This window comes from Triticum aestivum, chromosome 4B (assembly GCF_018294505.1).
Source record: "Triticum aestivum cultivar Chinese Spring chromosome 4B, IWGSC CS RefSeq v2.1, whole genome shotgun sequence".
Lineage (NCBI taxonomy): Eukaryota > Viridiplantae > Streptophyta > Magnoliopsida > Poales > Poaceae > Triticum > Triticum aestivum.
The window spans coordinates 535,580,852-535,602,138 of record NC_057804.1 but is presented as its reverse complement, the minus strand read 5'-3'; the positions used below and the strand labels follow the sequence as shown (position 1 = coordinate 535,602,138).

At 42.7% G+C, this 21,287-nt stretch overlaps 2 long non-coding RNA genes across 5 annotated transcripts; one reads left to right on the top strand and one right to left on the bottom strand.

Annotated features, from left to right (window-relative positions):
• Window positions 1-2,688: 2,688 nt before the first annotated feature.
• Window positions 2,689-8,314, bottom strand: LOC123093142 (uncharacterized). Its single transcript, XR_006445127.1, has 2 exons — window positions 6,044-8,314; window positions 2,689-5,938 (listed from the first exon to the last, which is right to left on the bottom strand). It is a non-coding gene; the product is annotated as an uncharacterized lncRNA (long non-coding RNA).
• A 192-nt stretch (window positions 8,315-8,506) lies between these two features.
• On the top strand, window positions 8,507-13,262 carry LOC123093141 (uncharacterized). Of its 4 annotated transcripts, none has more exons than XR_006445126.1 (4): window positions 8,507-8,958; window positions 11,828-11,954; window positions 12,104-12,275; window positions 12,922-13,262. It is a non-coding gene; the product is annotated as an uncharacterized lncRNA (long non-coding RNA). The 4 variants fall into 4 exon arrangements; XR_006445124.1 differs by having other exon boundaries at window positions 8,507-8,968; XR_006445125.1 differs by having other exon boundaries at window positions 8,507-8,968; window positions 11,828-11,971; window positions 12,922-13,110.
• The last annotated feature ends 8,025 nt before the right edge of the window (window positions 13,263-21,287 follow it).

The following is a 21,287-nucleotide window of genomic DNA, read 5'->3' as shown; positions in this document are numbered from 1 at the left end:
ACATACTTCCTGTATCGGTCAATCTTCCTCTCCTAAGCACCTTAGCAAGCTATCGGTTTCCAACACAGGTTCATTCTTTCTCTCCATGTTTCGATCTCTAAGTCTCTCAACTACACAACCCCTTTTTCCACTCCTATTACCAAATGTATTTACCTCACACACCCGCCATTGCACCCCATGCCGAGCTCTCTCTCTCTCTCCCCTCTCCCTCTCACCCTCTCGCGCTAAATACATGCATTGCCTATCTAGCCCCCCAACCTCTCATGCGCACGCACGCACGTTGTATATCTAGGTCACTCCCTCGAGACTGTCTCACTCTTTCTTCTGCATGGCGGGCCACACTCGCTCAATCTCGCTCTCTTTATCTGAGTCTCGTTTAACCTCGTTTTCTTTCACACACAAATGATATATCTCCCTGTTCGGGCCTCGATCGACACACTCTATACTCTCTCACGCAGATTGTCTATCTAGGTCAGTCCATCCAAGCCGCCGCCACTCTTTCGACCTCATGGTGGGCCACGCTCACTCAATCTCTCTCTCTCTCTCTCTATATATATATATATATATATATATACACACACACACACACACATCTGGGCTATTCTGTTACGCGTAACAGAATATTATTCTGTTACCCTTTTTGAACAGATGGTTTCAGGTAGTTGTACTGATGTTTTTGAAGCGGTTGAACTGATACTTTCAGTTGTGTTTAACAGATCACCTTCTTTAGTTCAAAAACTTTTTGTAATTTTTTTGTCGGAACGTGGCGTGTAATATATCGTTGGAAAGCTCTTGACAACCATATTTCGAGTATATTGAATGTATTTGCAAAATCATTATGGTTTAAGAGCAGTTTTGAAAAAACCGTTTTTTTTCAAAACCGAAAACGTGAATCGTATTTTGGACTCAATTATCAAATGGTTTGTCAGAATTGAGCAAATAAGATGGCGTTGGAAAGCTGGTGAAAATCCGCATCTTCCATATATGTATTTTTTTTCTAATTCTATATGAGTTAAAAGTAATTTGAAAAACAGTGAAACTCTGGCGAAACATATTTTCGCAATTTTTTGCAAACGGTTTGTCGGATTGACGCAAATGATACGGTGTTGGAGAGCTATGGAAAATGCGCAACTTTTTCATATAGAAATGTTTTTCTAATTCCTTACGGTTTAAAAATGAATTCGAATACGGTCAAATTTGATTTTGAACATGTTTTTTTTTAAAGTTTGTCAAAATATGGCAAATAATATACCGTTGGATAGCTATCGAAAGTGCAAAACTTAGTCATGTTGAACGTTTTCTCTACTTTGCAACCGTTTAAGAGTAATTTTGAATACGGCATGACGGATCCTGCTGTTTTCTCGTCTGAAAAACAGAGTAGTCGTACTGATATATGTGTATGTTTGTACTGAGCTATTTTTTATAGAGTAATTTTGAATGGTTCCGAAAAAGGATACTTGTACTGATGCTTGCATGGGTTTGTACTAAACGTGTTTTCACTAACTAGACTTTGCTCTGTTTTTTGGGTAATATTTTTCTCGTAAGTTTTCAACGGTTTACTGTATCGTCGCCCCTGTACTTGTATGGTTTGTATCATCGAACTAAATGATATTTTATTCAAAAAAATGTGTTTGTTTTGTTTCTTTTTTTAACTCAACATTTTTTTGACAACGTTGTTCTGAACTTCTCTCATTTTACGACTTGTACTGAGGTACTTACTAAGCAGGATTTTTATGGGGTTTCTTTTTTTTGCTTGAACTTTACAATTTGAATTTCTGCCATTTCTTTTATTCCAAACGGATCACCTTTTTTAACTCGTACTGAGGTACTTACTACGCCCGAACTAGGGTGGCTGTCGCGTGTCTCGGCGTGTTTTGAACTCGCTGATATTTTTTCATCAATTTACTGCCCATTTTTTTCATCACACTTGAGAGAGTGATTAATATGTTTACTTTACTGGTCAGTAACACATGAACTCCTCAGGCAATAATACATGAACTATTAGGAACTTAAATTTTCATCAAGCACTTGAAAACATAAAACATTACATAAAGAGAAGCACCGAACATTACATAAATTTTCTTCGAGCACTTGAAAACATAAAACATTACATAAATTCGCAATCGTTGATGAGTAATTTCGAATACGGTGAGACACGTCGTGTTGTTTTCCTGTCAAAAAATCAGAGTACTTGTACTGATATGTGGGTGTGTTTGTACTGATGTATTTTTCATAGAGTAATTCAGAAATGTTCCAAAAAGAGTACTTGCACTGATGTCCGTATGGTTTTGTACTGAGCGTGTTTTTACGAGAATTCCTTTTTTTTCTTTCAAAAGAGTAGCAACATACACTTCTTTTTGACAAATATCTCCTCCTTTATTCATTGATCAAAATAGTGGTATCACCATCGCCGAACGTGCCTGGTTTATATCGTTGAACCCAATGACATTTTCTTAAAACAAACAAAATGTTTTGTGTGTTTCTTTTTTTTCAACATCAACAATTGTCTGGACTTCTCTCATTTTACATCTTGAACTTTTACCATTTTGAATTTCCATGGGCCAAATAATATACATGCCCTCTAGAGTTTGTACTGATGTGAATCCTTTCAAACTTGCATGGCTTACATCATTGAATGGGATGTATTCTTTTCACCACCAGGGCAAATAATATACATGCCCTCTAGTGTTTGTACTGATGTGAATCCTTTCAAACTTGCATGGCTTACATCATTGAATGGGCTGTATTCTTTTCACCAACACCATTGTTTTATCCATTTCTTTCTGAACTTGTGTGGCTTACATCATTGAACGGGCTGTAGGTGGATATGTACTAATGAAGCGACAAAAGAAACACAATACACATGAACTGATAACAAAGTTGCACAGGACCTAACAATAAGAACACACATGAACTAACAACAATAACAAGTTTGCAAGCGACCTGACAACAAGAACACAAATGAATTTAAAACAAAAATATAAATGGTGACCAGCTCGGCGGTGTACTGCAGCACGCAGGAGCAAAAACCATAGTCAGCTCGTCGAGGCCGCCAATACGCATGAGAGCATGGTGAGGGCAGCAATAGAGGGGAAGCACCGTGGGGGTTGAGCCACAACTGTGGTTGATGGCAAGCCGACATGACACGACGAGCAGCTTGAGGACGAGTGGGCGGTGCACGACATGTCACTTTAGATGCGCCTGTTGGACTGATTTCCTTCTTCCATATGGACGGATCAATTGCAAAACTTGCTATTAGAAACAGTAAAGATACAAAATAGTCGTGTGCTCAAACTTTGAAGTAAGATATGATTTCATGTCCTTATCCATTAATAAAATCATACTATGTACATTTGTAGAATACTTGCTCTCAGTACTAGTCATTCTACTTAGTTATCAAAAACGGTTGTGAATGATGCATCCATTTTTCTCAAGAAAATGTAACATATAAGTTTTATACAAACAGAAATATGCACCCTCAAGAAAATGTAACATATAAGTTTTATACAAACAGAAATACGCACCAAAAGATATACCCAAAATTCATAATTTTACAGCATCGAAAGAAGCAAATAATTTGATGCCAACCTAAGTGAGCACTGAAAGATGCAAAGAAGAGCCTTTTTTGAGAATTTGACTTTGGTACATGTTTTGCTCTACAAATTGATTAAACCAAGAGACAGTACAGATGATCATTTCTCATGCTTAACCACAAGCACACGTTTGTTCTATGGGAAGCTGGAAACATAAAAGGGAAATTGGACTTACGATGAGGAAGTAGATGTACTAAAAAGCATATGAAAGATGAACTGAAAAAGTTGAAGCTCCAGATCCTCATGACGAACTGGACCATACTGGAGTTGTGAATGGTGGTGAAGCTTCACATACTTCATCGTCAACGAGCTCTTGCCATGAGCCAAAATCACAAACTTCAAACAATTTATAAAGGAAACAGTTCTTGAAATTGGGTTGAGCTTAAACTGTTCAGATTTTTGAACTCCTGCAGCAGCTATACTTGAACTTGCGCGGCACATTTTTGAAAGCATCTGATGTTCAGAATACGCTATATGAAAAGAGGAAGGGGTAACACACTAAGAGACATAGGCAAAAGAGAGAAAATCATGATGTATTAGCTAGGTGGTTGAACTGGCCACACCGCTGCACCATGTCGCCCAGCTCCTTCTCGATGGTCTGCTTCTTGTGATCGCCGACGAGCACCCTGGGCTTCACCATGAACCTGGTTAAAAGATATATGGGACTGGACCCTGTAGATTTAAATGAACTCTCACTAGAAGTAATTTTTGTACTTCCCATGTAGTACTACATGGACTTGCTATAAAATACATGGACCATGTAATAATTTTGAAGTTAATTATATGATCATCTCAAGGAGCTCAAGTTGGACTAAAACTCACTCGATAACTGAAACAACTAGGGTGAGGGGTGGGATCCAGGGTGCTGTTGGCAATGAATGGCCATGGGTGGTGGCGTTGAATGGCCTGGAGTGGTGGCTGTGAATGGCCAGGGTGCTCCGGCAGCAGAGCCCCACCGGGAGATGGCGATGCAATTAAACTACTGTGCAATCAAAATTACAGCTGTAAGCTAGCAAGGATACTGTAGTTTTTTGTTTTGCACTATGGTCATGGAGTCAAATCAGATCAAACATGCCAGGCATATAAAAATTGTTGTTTGATGTTACCATGAGCAGTGGTTACATACTAAATTCAAAGAACAACAAAACATGGCAGCAACATCGTAGATAGTAGTAACGGCAATTCACTTGGAAGCATCTGCTACCAAAAATGTACTAGCAACGACAAATTCATTTGGAAGCAACCGCTATATATATGTGATTCCAAAAATGTTCCTCAACCTATACTGAGCAGCTTCAGAGCCTGTACTGACAATGAACTGATCTGTTATGTTTTAGCACATAGATTGTACTGTTCATTACGGACTGTTGATATAAATACATATTGAACTTCTACACTAAAAGAAAATTCACTAGTAAATAACACTTCTCTTGAGCAATCAAATAAGTTTCACTAAAAGAAAATTCACTAAGAAAATGGCTATATCTCTGATGCAAACTTAATTTGAGCAGAAATGTTCATCTTTTGACACATCGAAACCACTAGCTACAGTTTTATTGCTTCCAATCATTGAACCGAGAAAAATTATGAGGTTTTTTTGCTCCCAACCTCCTGCATATATATTCTCGAACCGATTTTTTCTGTCACTTGAACAAAGCAAAGAAAGCAGTAATTAAGGCATTCTTAGCCAAACTAGGCACCCCCAAATCCCAGACAACAAAGCATGTTATATGTATTTTTCACGACGCATAAGAATTAAACTGAACGGATTTTAGATATTGAACTGAACCTAAAGAAACTGGACATCACATGTACATTAGATTTTATTTGACAACACAGAAACATAAGAAAGAATGATTTTTAATTGACGGTACCAAATGCAACAAAGAGCAACCTACAGTAGCAATTTTTGAGCACATCCTCATGAAACCATCAGTGATCAGAAATACAAATGCATCAATAATGGTTGCAACTTGCAAACCCATTGATAGTAGCAGCAATGCTGCTACTCAGGACAGCTGAGAAGTTGATGAACTGAAAGGCATTCAAAAGTTGAATTAAAAAAAATCTCTTCACTTTAGGCATTATCTGGACATGATGAAGATTAGCTAATGTAAGGACACGCGCAGAACCCTAAATATTGAACTTTTGGGGGAATATTATTTGAACTATGTTTTTGTAATTATATGTACTAAATAGATCCCTGCAGCAACTATGGTCCAGATCGAATGATGCCCAAAAAGTAACTGCGAGTACACAAACAACACACAAAAAAACACTAACTGTAATGTAGCAAACCATTTTTTTGAACCCATTTGAACTCAAAGGGGAGCTCCTTTTTTCACCTGCAAGATGAATTGAAAAGGCACACTATGTTGGTCTGAAGAACCGCCAGATGTCCAACTGAACATACGCAAGAAAAGGACCGATAGCTGAAGTTGAACTCAAACCGAAACTGAACATGCGTGCGCTGATGTAGTGGATCCAGGAGCTGGGCCAGCAGTAGGTGGCGAACGGCGGGTCTTCTTCATGGGGAGTGCATCCACAAGGGAAGTGACTCGAGGCGGGTGGTGGCGGAAGGAGGTGGCCGAAGGCTGAATTGTGGCAGAGGGAGGTGGCCGGAGGCTGAATGGTGGCAGAGGGAGGTGGCCCAAGGGGTGGCAGTGGAGGGAGGTGGCCGGAGGAGCGACGCTGGTGGAGGGAAGGAGGCCGGAGGCGCGACGACTGGGGGAAGGTGGCCGGAGGCGCAGCGGCGGCGAAGGGAGGTGGACGGAGGCACGACACAGCGGAGGGAGGAGGCCGGAGGCGCGGTGGCCGTGGAGGGTAGCCGGAGGCACAGCAGCCGGGGGAAGATGGTCGGGGGCGCGGCGGCCGGGGAAGACGGGCGGAGGCGTGGCGGTCGGGGGATGGTGGCCGGAGGCGCAGCGGACAGGGAAGGTGGTAGATGATGGCGCTCGGGGTCGGGGTTCGATTGACTTGATCCAGATTTGGTGTGAGGGATTTTTTTTCCTTTCCTGTTCGGCGTACTAGTTCAGAGAAATAGATCACGACCTATAAGGGATCGAGGGTAACAAAATAATATTCCTTTACTAGTAACAAAAAGTATCAGCTATCAGTCCACAAAGAGCATCAACTATCAGTTCACAATAATATGAAACATCACAGGAACATAAAAACAATGTTTATTAGTTCACAAACCTATCAGTAATAGTAGTCTTGCGGCTCCAGTGCAGCCGCCATTGTTGGTTTTTCTTCTTAAAATACACACTGAACTACTGTAACAAAAAGAGAAACTTTAAACCGCAAGTTTTAGCAAGATGAACCACCAGTCTACTAACCATAGAAATGAATGGATTTCCAAAATTGAACTTTTTCTAATGCTCTGCAGGCCGGAAAAATGGGGGATTAAAGTTCGTAGCAGTAGTGCTCATGCCTATATGGGGCTCTCCCAGGACAAGCCCTTGTGTATAAAAAAGCTAGTGGTTTAAATTCAAAATGTGGACAATGCCACCACACATTTTATTAATATATATTCTCACCTTATCCTCCGGTGCCTGTTTTGTGTTATATGAAGATACAGAACATAAAGGGAATTGTACTTATGATTCGGAATTAGATGAACCAAATAGCAAACAAAAGATGGACTGAAAAACCTGAACTAGCTCAACCATTCTACTTTTTGACAATCTAATGCTCTGCAGATGAAGTGAACTTTTCGACACATATCTTTCGTTTGTAAACATGCCCAACTCACACCCTCCTGGATATTGTGTTGAACTACTGTTGCATTTTTTATGTGGTGAACTTTTTTGTAAAACAAACTGACTACTGACTGTTTTTTTTGTATGAATTGTTTTCTATAATGCACATTTGAACAATTGTTTTGTTTTCATTAACCAATTACATCAGACTTAATTTAGAGAATGTACTGCTCGACAGAGACACAATGAACCTCCAAGAAAATTAGATTTGTACTCCACTTATTCTCCAATGTCACTAGCCATCCTAACACAAAACAAAATTCAGGGGAAAAAATTCTTCTCTTTTCAGACATTAACACAAACACCTTACTGGCATAAAATATCTGCGTCGAGAGCAGCAAGAGCCAAGGGGCGGTGACCTTGATTTGTGGCGACCCACGGCGCCAACGGCTGCAATTATTAGAGGAAAAGGATGTGGAGAAGGGTGAGCTCTGCCCCAAGCTTGTAGGTGAAGGTCGCCACGGGTGGTGCAGGGGGGAGAGGTGCCCCGCGGCAGGGAGGACGGCCAGCGGCAGGAAGTCGAACGGCCCACTGTGTTGCTTGTGCAGCAGACAGCAGTTCGGGGAGCGACGGTGATGGAGGCCGAAAGGCATCGAGCCGGGGCACCACACACATTCATGGAGGTGTTGCGGCACAGCCTGGGCTTGGCGATGTTCGGGGGGCGACGATAGGAACAGACCGCGGTGGCTTCTAGGGAGGGATCCGGGCGGCAGCAGCGCTTTGGGGAGGAAGACGGGAGGCGGAGCGCTGGGAAGAATCCTGACGGCGGCACACTAGGGAAGGAATAGGGCGGCGATGCGCTGGGAGGTATCCTGGCGGTGGCGCGCTGGGGAGGGAGTCGGGGGCGGTGGCGTGCTGGGCAGGGAGCCTAGCAGCAGCGAGCTGGGGAGGGAGCGAGGCGGCGGTGTGCTGGGGAGGGAGCCGGCCGGCGGCGGTGCGCTGGTGAGGGAGCTTTTTTTATACACAAGGGCTTTTCCGACCCTCTTCTCTGTGCCGCCCTCCTTATAGGGCGAGGGTAATAGAATAATATTTTGTTACTATATATATATATATAGGGCTGGACTATTCTGTTACCCATAACAGAATATTATTCTATTACCCCGCCCCTATAGAGCCCGATCAGACGAAAACCCTGCTAACCTAAGAAACAAAGCCCACTTACTAATGAGAAGTAACCCAGCATCATGCCCCCGATTTCCTAGCGCGCCGCCGTCCGCCCATGCCCCAGCGCGCCGTCGACCGGCCCTGCCCCAGCACGCCGCCGTCCGATCCCTGCCCCAGCGCACCGTCGACCGGCCTTGGCCCAGCGCGCCGCCGACCAGTCCCTTCCCAGCACGCCGCCGACCGGTCCCTGCCCCAGCGCACCACCGCCGGCCCCCGCCCCAGCGCGCCCCCAACCTCGGCTGAGCGCCTCCACACCCCTCTACTCCTCCCTTCTTCTTCATCAACGCAGACGGGCCCGATAAGTTCTCGCACCAACCACCGTGTCACAACCTCAGGTACCTCCATCGCACCCCCACCCTCATCGTGATGAGCACGCATGGATCCGAAGCTGCAGGTGCAACCCACGAGGCTTGAGGGACGAGCGCGACAACAACACTTGTGTAAGTTCAAGTTGGTATAAATGTATTTGTGAGGAGTTATTGAGTTTATGTTCTTCTAGCGCAAAATGTGTCTGTCAGTTCAAAATGTTCAACCCTCTAAGCTCAGAGAAAAAAAAGAAACAAATAAATAGAATTCATGATAGAAAAAATCCGTGAAGTTCGCAAGGAAAACAAGATAAGTTCAAAAATAATAAATATATAAGTAGAACATTGGAGGGAATTTTATTGTAGATTTAACAATCTGGTGTTACTGCTGCTTGTGTTGACTGTGATGGAGTACTATTTGCTATTCCGGTATAATTACATTCTGCTATGAGAATTTGCTGCCGAGGGCATGAAGTAGCAGCCTGCCAAGTTGCTGCCGCGAATGAACTTGGTTGATTGTAGGTGATTGTACTAAACTTGTTCTATGTTATTTATGGTTAGAACTATCAATGGATAATGAAGGTGAAAATGATTATATTGGTCTGCAACAACAGAAAAGTTAGCTGGAAGTAGGAAGTTTGATTCATCTGCTACTGCTCTTTTTGGGCTTCTGCTTTACTCCAAAAATAGTGTGTTTTGGATTGGATGCTAGACAACATGATTTCATTTTAGTACTAAGATTATTGCATACACTAAAGTGGCAATCCCACTGTTGTGTTAACACCTAATTTTGTTGCTTTGAATCGGTGAGATCTTGGATGTTGGAGTTACCCTTGAAGAAAGAACTTGGGCATTTGAGTTGCTTCCATGTGGCGAGTCTTGATCTTGGTGGCACAAAACTACATTTCAGTATCCAACTATTGCATCAGGAAGTTGCATGAGATGATTTTCCTTTCAAATGCATGCTACGTTTGTAGCTCTCAAATTTTCTCCTTTGTGGATGCGTTTGTAAGCAGTCCTTTCTCACCTTTGTTGTCACTTTTTTTGTTGAACTTAAGGAGGATGCTTGGGATAAAATGCCTTATTTATTTTGCAATGCTTGAACTAATTTGTTTTAGTAGTACAATTTTTATTTTTGTATGTTGTATGGCTTGCCGACCTGCTCTCTCTCTCTGATTTGTGAACTGATACTTTATATTTGGTGAACTCTATCCTATATGCGCGCCGCACCAATCACACCGCTGGTTGCCTGCTCCTCTTGCTTACTCCCGCATGAGGCACGCTACGCCAAGCACGCACCCAGCCGCCCTGCCTCCGGTAGATCGACACACTGAGTTCAGTTTGTTTTTTCTAGTTCAATTCTAAAAAAAAGTTTTCTCCATCTCTGTAGCTTACTTGAACTGATAGCTGATACTCGATGAACTCTGTCCAATTTGAATCTTGAACTGATAGCTGATGGTTTTATGAACTAGTAAAAAAGTTTCTGTTTCATCTTTGACTCTTGTTCTCTGTTCTTTCACTTTCAAAATTACGTGCATGTGCAGATGCTACTTGTTGATTGCTACTTGACGCAACCATTATGTGCATGTGCAGATATCTGAGTGGAACTTCATTTTTTTTCCAGTTCAACTTTTGAATGTGTTTCAGTTCGTCTACTTCCCGGTCGTCCTGAGCTGGAGAATTGCTGCTACTGTTTATGTGTTTGCAAATTTTTGAAAACAAGCTTCAGTACAAGAAAAATGGGTTAGTTAGTTCATCCATATGCAAACCCCCAAAACAAAACATATCGCAATTACCTGAGGATGGGCAACATATGTTTAAGCGAGCATTTATACCATGTTACAAAAATAACTCCCCTCTGCTCCATAGAAGATTTTGTGTTTTTTTATATATTTTAGGGAAAGAAGTGTACACACAGTAGCTTGGCATTTGATAATTGTTTGCAACTCGTACATTAATTTGATGATTATGTAATTGCATTAGGGCGTTACCGTAGGTCTAATAGTCTAGTATGTATTTGATAATTGTTTGGGGGTGCCTAGTCTGGCAAGAGTTTTCAAGTAGTGAAGATTTCAGCAGTAAACTATGCAAACAATTTAAAAGTACTCAAGTCCAACTTGCAAACCAGTAGCAGTCCTATAGTGCAGCATGCATCAAATTCAAAAATAGCAAAACTGACTTGAAACAAACTCCTATTTCGTAGCTCATCGTTTCTAATACAAGCCAATGCTTCTATTCTAATCTAGTTGTTTATTTTGTAGCTCGCCTTTTCTAATGTAATGTTAGAAGTCCACTAGACGAAAAATTCTCCGTGTTAGCTAGATCAGTACTAGTGCTCAGCAGTATGACAAGTAGCAGTACCGATCAGTACGACTTACACAAAATACTAGTACTGATCAGTAATATTCTTAATATTAAAAGTAACATCCATATAAAAAATGCTTCTATTCTAACACATTTTTTTTGGAAAAAAGAGCACTAGTACTGATGAGTCGTACTGACAACGATGTCGTTCTACAATTCTGATGAGTCGTACTGACAAGGACATAATTATTGTGCAAATGGAAAAAACAAAATGTTTTATAAAGAAATTTGCTTGAAGTTCAATTACTATTGCCTAAAAAATTCAATTACAAAGCTAGTGCATTCAGAATTGCTAATTTTTTGAAAAAATGAAGTTCCTGTTTTAGGATTATGTAAGTTCAAAAATATTGTATGATGTGTGTGCCATAGTTATCTGAACTTTGATTCTGACTAATATTCCATTATAGCAATACTGCATATTCACTTCTGATTGCTTCTTGCTGCCACTATTTTTATCATGATTTCGTGTGTCCACCCAGGAGTGTTTTTATTCATAAGAAATTGAACCAAAAACAGTGGTTGCTACTAGTGTTTGGAAATTATAATTACTAGAACTATTATTTCTCACCCTTTTAATTGCTAGCTAATTCTTGTAAAAAGTAGTGGTTAATCTTGCTAATTACTTTGATGTGATGCCTAGGTGGTCAGTCCAGCTCCTGCAACCAACACAGGTCGTTGCCCCTTTTGCCACAACAGTAGCAGCACAAACATTAGTGTGGTCATCCTCAACCAGTTTCTCACGCGGCCTCCCCGCAAGCCCTGCTCATGTATGCTTACACCAAAAGTACAACTCTTGCTACTCTCCTTGTACAAATAAATAGCAGTGGTATATCTGGGATGGTTAGTACAGATGTGTATGTTGCTTCTCTTGAAGAGTTCATCTATTTATTGATGCTTTTTGCTGGTAATGGTGCAGGATCAGGATAACCTCGATAGGTTACACATGTTGCTCACGAGGCTGATAGGTTCCACATGTTGCCCAGGAGTATACCCGTATGGAGCGGAGATGACAGTCGATCTTGTTGACAATTCTCAATAAAAATGATGGTGAAGTTGGCAAACGTCTAAATCAGATAGTGCATACCCCTGTAAGTTCACTTGTCATTGAGCGGTTAGTTGAAGATTAATCATTTTTAGAAATACAGCAGGTTTATGGTGCTAATACCCATTTCTTTCAGAAAAATTAACAATTACAAGTATCTACATTTTACTGAAAGTTCTTTGGTATAGCCCCATCCCTATCAAAGTAGAAGAGTACGTGTTGATTTTCTCTCCCTTGTTCTGATTGATATCATACAGCAGTTGCTACAGAGGAATGAATATGGTGTAGTTGTTCCATTCATTATTTGGGCAGTGACCTGCTGTTTAAATCCTTATTTTTTTGCGGGACATTTAAATCCTCCTTTGGCCTGGCTGGAACACGAGTTTCAATAACTCTTGCACAAAAATTATGGGAAATTCCACGTTCTGAATATGACTTCTGAACTAAACAAGGAAGTCATCACGTATTGATTCTATTCATCAATCAGTACCTCTCATACATAATTTCAAGTGGGAAATGAGACATGCTAGTTCCTTATGATGACAATTTAGTACTGCACCATATTATCGATAAAGATATGGAACAGATGTTTTCACCATGTTTCAGCCCCGTATACTTGTAAAGTTGTAATCAACAGCTTACAACATATGGTGTATTTCTTACCAATTTCTTTTTATCTACACAATTTTCAGGATGGCCTAAAACAAGTACTTACACAAACACATATATGAGATTGCCACGACATGCCGTTCCACAAGCCACCGCGTCCACGCTCCGCACGCGTCTCCGCGACCAACGCCCCATATGAGCCGCCATGGCCACCAACCACAACGGCGACCAGGGATCGGGGCGTGGCCTGCTGCATCCAGCAGGTGCTCACAAGCTGCAGTGTTGCTTCTCCGGCGAGATGTCATGCTGCACGGTGCTGCCACACCACCGCATCTCTATTTTCTTTTGTAAGTTTTTATTAAAAGACCTTGGAATAGCAAGTACAAGTTCAACAGAAGGACATGCATCAGTTCGGACCTCAGAATAGCAAGTAGAAGTTCAATAAAAGGACCTACATCAGTTCCTCAGTACATATCAATTAGCAAAAATTTATAAGAGGGAACCGCTATGACATTAGGGGATCCAATGTTGAAAAGTTCAATTCAGCTACGTGTGCAAGTTCAAAGAATTATTGTAGGAAGGTTTAGAGGTTTGGTTTTGTGAGAAGAAAGTATGATTTTCTATTAGTATTTTGTATGATTCATTTGCCTCAGGTGCAACCCAAAACAAGACAAAAATTAATTCTGCTTGCTGCCTGTAATGCTCTCTCAACCCTACTGTCTATTTTGGTTGATGAACAAGTATAGAGAAAAAAATCTTGTACAGGAAAGTTCTTGCAATACTGCCGGGCAAGTTCGAAAAATAAACCACGCAAGTTTGAAAGGATTCACATCAGTACAAACTCGAGTGGGCATGTATTACCGTCCAAAGCAAGTTCAAAAGGATTCACATCAGTATACTCTCGAGAGGGCATGTTACCGTCTAGAGTACATTCTTCAATTTACCAAGAAGTTCATGTGTCACTATCCAAAAAGTATATATAACTATTGCTACTCTCCCCAAAATTCAATGTACATATAGAAAAAGTTAAAATGTATGTTTACAAAACAATTTGGTTCTAAGTTATACAGTGATTCAATACACAAAAAATTGTAGCGGTTCAGCAAAACGATTCATATCAGTACAAACTCCAGAGGTCATAAGTTCAGAGGACAAAAAATTAGCAAAGAAAAGAAGAACATGGGTGATTTACCAATAAAATTTTGTGGAAGTTCACAGAACAAAACAACATTAATTCAGAGATCCTCACACTGTGACGAGAATGCTCAGTACAAAAGATGAACAAAGTTCCGTTTGTACTATCATTTGCGAACAAATGATGAAACAAATGCATCATTTGCAAACAAATGATGAAACAAATGCTCGGTACAAATCCACATATATCTTACTTCGTACTATCGTTTGCGAACAAATGATGAAACAATTTTCAGTAAAAAAATAGAGTAAAGTCTAGTCTATGAAAACACGCTTAGTACAACCCCATACGGATATCACTTCAAGTACTCTTCTTCCAGAACAATTCAAAATCACTCAATGAAAAATAAATCAGTACGGACACACACATAAATCAGTACTACTACTCTGCTTTTTAGTAAAAATGAGAAGTAAAGAAACATTGCTGCAAAAAATTGTTGAATTAAAAAAAAGAAACACACAAAACATTCCTCTTTTTGAAAAAAATGTCATTCAGTTCAATGATATAAACATGCAAGTTCGGGGACGATGATACCGTAAACCATTGAAAAGTTACGAGGAAAGGCCATACCAAAAAAAGTAAAGTCTAGTCTGCAAAAACACACTCAATACAAACCCATACAGACATCAGTCAAGTACTTTTTTCTGAACTATTCAAAATTACTCTGTGAAAAATACCTCCTCAGTACAAACACACACAGAGATTAGTACGAGTACTCTGTTTGCTCTGTAGGTGTTTGTCCCTATTCCAATGAGCACCATTCTTTTTTTCTAAATGCTTATTTTCGGCTCCTGTATATGTGTTTAGGCAGTACAAATACATCGCCATAGTGAGTACATATGTAGCACCTTGGGGAGTACCAAAAAGACCAACTTCTTAGGATTAATATTGAGTACATCACCGTGTGGGTGGGCTGGGGCAAAAACTTGTACATGTTAGAATGGTTCACATGGCACAAATTATTCATTCTGAGGAGACATTTTAGGCCTGAAACAAACGACTTACATAGGTAAAATGGATATCTGTAGACTGTAGAACAGGTAACATGCTGAAAGCAGGAAACGCTTCTGCTTGTATCAAAAGTCAAAACACCGGCCATCTTCTTTAGCTTGTCGACATTCATCTACACGACGCACATGAGTTGTTGCGTTAATAAGAAGACGGTGTAGCTAAAAAGGGAACTCCCAGCTCTCTTAGTCAATGACATGGCAGCGTCCAGTCACTGACTACTCAGGCTTGGCGTGCTCTCCAGCCAAGAAGCAGAGCCATGGAGCAGTTGCTAGTTCCCAAATCCAGCAGCCGCCGATCTCACAAGCGCTCACTCCTCCGGCGCCTGCCTGCCTACCAGTCCGCCGGGCAAATCATCCATGGATGGAACCCAGACGGAAGCCAACGAATCCACTGGCAGGACGAATCGACCGCGTCGTACCATTCCACGACCCGCCCGTCCGCCACCCGATCAAAAGAAGCTGCGGCGGCAGAGCATAGCACCGCAAGGGAGGCGGAAGGAGGAGACGGGCGCTGGGGTCTAACCTTGGGCAGGGGTTGTCGAGCGCCCCGAGCACGAGGCTCTGGTTGCTGCTCCTCACGCTTCGGGGTCACACACCCGACCAGAACGGGGATCCGTCGGCCACCCGGCCACGGGCTCAGAATCAGGAACCGGGGCCGACCGCTCCACTCGTTCGGGAGAGGTGGGGAGGAGGAGGATGAGTGAGAGGGTGGCGTACGAGCATGAAATCATTGGAGCAGCCGGGGATGTTGGGCGCGTCCGCAAGCAGCTCGTTCGACGGCTGGAGTGGCCGACGGGAGGGGCTCTTTACTCTTTTAATAAAAAAGATCAGTACAATAAAATGACAGCATCGGTACAACCGTTTAAATTCATCAGTTCAAGTAGGGTAATAGAATAATATTCTGTTACGCATAACAGAATAGCCCAGATGTGTGTGTGTGTGTGTGTGTGTGTGTGTGTGTGTGTGTGTGTATATATCCGTATGTCTCGATTGACCTCGCTCTTTCTCGGACAAAAATGATATATCACCATGTTTGAGCCCAATTCGACCTATTCACATTGTATACTCTCTCACGCACATCGTCTATCTAGGTCACTCTCTCCAACCCATCTCACTCTTTCGATCGCATGTCCCCTATGTGATCGGTTGAGCTTGCTTCCTCCCACGCACAAAATATATCTACACGTCTGTGACTGGATCATCTCTCAAGCTCTATCTTACAGCCCTCACCCTTACCAAAAGCTCAATCAGACAATATCTCTCCAGAGCATATATATTTGTTCAATGAATGTCGGACCACACTCACTTTGTCTCTCTATCTATATGTCTCTCAATTGACCTCGCTTTCTCACACCGTATCTTCCACGCGTTGAAGCTACTACCTCTCCATCCCTCGCAAAGCTGGAGCTATTTACATTGCGAGGGGCACACCAACCTTGGATTAATTTGGGTAGGCATTTATTCCGGTCAGTTTAGATTATATTTTCGTAGCATTCGGCCCACAACTACTCCAAACACCGTTGCAACCCACGCAACTCCCCTAGTTGATTTCCCTCTGGTTCGGTCATCGCTCTCTCGCACGTCCTTTCTCGCCTTCAACGTCGCACCATGGTATTATTGAAAAAATTATGTTGTTCTCTTTAATTATTATAAATAAGCTACAAAACTACACACCGATAGTCCACTTGGAATGAAACAAATTTCGACCCACAAATTAAAGTGCTACAAACTACACACCGAGGGGCCCACATGTCATGAAACAAATTTGGACCCATATACAAATTAAAAAATAAAGGATGAGGATCGAACATGCGACCGGGCCTTCAAGGCACACGTCAATAGGCAACATACATAGAATAGCAATGTTTGTTGTACCCCCTTTGTTCACATAATGTTTTTATATTACCACAACCTAATTAATGGATAACATGTAATATTATTTTTAGTACTATTCGCCTTCACTTACTGGTGGGTTCCATGTGTGCTCTCTCTCTCTCCTCCCCTTCTGCGTTTAGACTCACGGGCAAACAAGAAGAACTCACGGGCGATGTTGCCGTTGACCATATCTGGACGCGTTCACAAGTCACGGCACCAGTTTCACGTACTAGCAGCACTAGTCAGTGTGTACGTGCAATGCACATTAATTTGGAAGTATATTAAGTGCATTCGGATATTAACTACTAGGATATTATTTGCGTGTTGCCATGTGATTAGCACTATTTTTGGCATGAAATTAACTGCACGCTAAACATGTTGAGCGCTCGACATTGAAGCAGTCTAGGTCGTTGGATGAAAAGGAATACATGTGGCTTGATGATATTTTATATTTAATTTGATACGGCTCTAGCAGAACATTTAATCGATCAAACCATACATTTCGTTCAGTCTGACTCCGACTTTAAATTATACGACGATTGATATAAAATAAACGGAAATGATAAACGTTCGGATTTTAAGCATGGCAATCCGAATGTTTTTCATGGCAAATTTAGATTACGTGGCGGTGGTGGGGGCGTCTCGCGGTGGGAAGCGGCTCCTCTGCCGTGCTCTGTGTGTCGTCCGGCCACTGACCGAGGGAGACGGCGGCGTCTTGCGCCTGTTGTTGGCGTACTCCTGGACGTTGGCCTAGCTTCAAGGAAGGCCAAAATGTTCTGGACTTTGGAGAGAGTCAACTGGCGGGAGGAGGCGACTGGCGTTGGTGCAAGGAAGCGGTCGACGGTGGCCATCCATGCCGCTGAGGGCGGCACTGGCACCCGCGTGGGGACAGGCGCTGCCAATGGCGCGACGGAGACATTCGTGTGCACGGGCACCGGCACAGGCACGCACGTCAGTGTATGCGCAGGCGCATGCGCTGGCAGGTGCACGGGCACCGGCACGGGCGTGTGCGTCAGTGCATGCGCAGGCGCATGCGCTGGCAGGTGCACGGGCGCGTGAAAGTCGGCGGGGACCTCGTGGAACCCCGTGGCATCAAGCTCGGCGACAATGTGCGGCTCCCAGCCCATCAATGCCATGGGGATGGGTGTTGTTGCAGTTGGGGCGACGGGAGCCGGAACGGGAGCGGGGACAGGCGCGGCGTCTTCCCGCAAGGCCAGTTCAAGCTCGTCCCAAAGCGCCTTATGCTCTTGAGACTCCGGCTGGGTATCTTCCTCATGAAACTGGAACACTAAGGGCAGACCATCGTGATGCGGCATGGCGTACGTTTAGGTCAGGCTAGTTGGAGGTAGACGACAGGAGAATCGGAGATGAAGAGAGATGATTGTAGCGATACCGGGTAGTGCGGGGTTGATTTTAAACTGCGGCGCCGGCGACATTAAAAGTGGGAGCAGTTGGGACGACGGTGGGCGGCGGAGCCTGGTCAAAGGGCTCGCCTCCCGGTGAGTCTGCACAGTGGTCTGCTCGCACGCCTCCCTAATAGCCGGTGCAGCGGTCTGCTCGCACGCCTCCCGTCGACTCACACGCTTGCTGGGACGACACCTGCCGATGAGAAGCAGGGACTCGTGGCGGCACGTAAACGCCCACGGTTTCAATAGTGAAAGCGTTCGCCTTAACGTGACAGGTCTTTGTTCCAAAATACCTTGGCTCTTCATTTGTGCAACTTGTCATAAGCAGCTTGTCTCGAATTGAAGAAAAAACTTACGAAGTAATATTTGTGCCATATCACGTGACCATGCTCAGTTTCAAGAATTTATGCTCACTTTTGGATTTTCTGAAATTTAAGATCCAGGATTTGAAACAATATCATAACTTGCATCATGCAATAAATTTTCAAGCCGTACATCTGTCCTGTTGTATTTCTTAAGAATGGATTTGGTCAAACATTTTTCTTAGTTAAACCTCCTTTCCGGTTTATAGGGCTCAATTCAAAAATCTCACCAACCCAAGGTATATGGTGAGTGGTGGAACAATTGTTGTAGTTTGCAAAACCACTCAATTAATGCGCTTGTTTTCCTCAAAAATTGTGTTTATGAATGCATTAATTGCAATGCATGCATGCATAAAGTACATGCATTGGTCAATTTTCTCTTAATTCTTGCATGTAATGATTTATTGCACCTTGAAATATGAACATGTGATGGGGAACAACCAAACTGAGACTTATAAAATGGGAAAACTAAAAATTTGAGATAAGCTCTATAAACCGTAAAAGGATAATCCCTGCGTACTGATACGTCTCCAACGTATCTATAATTTTTGATTGTTCCATTCTATTATATTACCTATTTTGGATGTTTATGGGCTTTATTTTATACATTATTATCATTTTTGGGACTAACCTACTAACCGGAGGCCCAGCCCATATTGCTGTTTTTTGCCTATTTCAGTATTTTGAAGAAAATGAATATCAAACGGAGTCCAAACGGAATGAAACCTTCGGGAACGTGATTTTTGGAACGAACAAGATCCGGAGAGCTTGGAGTGCAAGTCAAGAAACAACCGGAGCCTCCACGAGATAGGAGGGCGCCCCCCCCCATGTAGGGCGCGCCCCCTGTCTCGTGGGCCCCTCGGGCGTCCACCGACGTACTTCTTCCTCCTATATATATCTGCGGACCCCGAAAACATCCAGGGGCACCACGAAACACAATTTCCACCATCGTAACCTTCTGTATCCGTGAGATCCCATCTTGGAGCCTTCGCCGGCACTCTGCCGGAGGGGGAATCGACCAAGGGCCTCTACATCAACATCCTTGCCCCTCCTATGAGTTGTGAGTAGTTTACCACAGACCTACGGGTCCATAGTTATTAGCTAGATGGCTTCTTCTCTCTTTTTGGATCTCAACACAATGTTCTCCCCCTCTCTTGTGGAGATCTATTTGATGTAATCTCTTTTTGTGGTGTGTTTGTCGAGATCCGATGAATTGTGGGTTTATGGTCAGATTTATCTATGGATATTAATTGAATCTTCTCTGAATTGTTTTATGTATGATTGAATTATCTTTGCAAGTCTCTTCGAATTATCGGTTTGGTTTGGCCTAATAGATTGATCTTTCTTGCCATGGGAGAAGTGCTTAGCTTTGGGTTCAATCTTGCGGTGTTCTTACCCAGTGACAGAAAGGGTTGCAAGACACGTATTGTATTGTTGCCATCGAGGACAACAAGATGGGGTTATATCATATTGCATGAGTTTATCCCTCTACATCATGTCATCTTGCTTAATGTGTTACTTTGTTCTTATGAACTTAATACTCTAGATGAATGCTGGATAGCGGTCGATGTGTGGAGTAATAGTAGTAGATGCAGGTAGGAGTCGGTCTACTTGTTATGGACGTGATGCCTATATACATGATCATGCCTAGATAACGTCATATATATTCGCTGTTCTATCAATTGCTCGACAGTAATTTATTCACCCACCGTAACACTTATGCTCTCGAGAGAAGCCTCTAGTGAAACCTATGGCCCCCGAGTCTATCTCTTATCATATTTGCTTTCAATCTACTTATATTTGCATCTTTACTTTCTTGCATCTATATTATAAAAATACCAAAAATATATTTATCTTATCATACTATCTCTATCAGATCTCACTTTCGCAAGTGGCCGTGAAGGGATTGACAACCCCTTTATTGCGTTGGTTGCGAGTTCTCAGTCTGTTAGTGTATGTGCGTGGGACTTTTGAGGAGCCTCCTACTGGATTGATACCTTGGTTCTCAAAAACTGAGGGAAATACTTACGCTACACTTGCTGCATCACCCTCTCCTCTTCGGGGAAAACCAACGCTAGCTCAAGACGTAGCACGTACCAGTGCATTGCCTGATGTAGTACTAGGCACGGACAAACGGGCTCAATTTTGTGCTCATCCTGGTGTAGTAGTAGTAGTACTAGGCAATGCAGTTGACGGGTGACCTTGACGAGCGGCGACCGAGGGAATTGAACCGTTCTCGACATGGTAGGTAACGTTGTCTAGTTACTAAAGCATCCCTCCGTTGTTCATCGGTAGTCAATATGGACCGGGGACACGAGGGGAATTGCCTAGGGCTAGAATTCTGGCCGCCAGATATTTTGACTTGAAACGCTGAGGCTCGACTGGTTGGGGTTGCCTAATGTGCGTACCACACACACCACCTAAGGACACGAGCCCGTTTTTTTAGGATCAACACGAGCCAAGGTCTGGTTGGTACGCCGTTGGGTCCTACCATTCGAGAATACGAAAGAAACCTTTTAAATTGCCGAACGAATCTATGTGTATTACAATACCCGTATTTTCCTTGCAAATACTAATCTCAACGTGATAATTGATTTATGA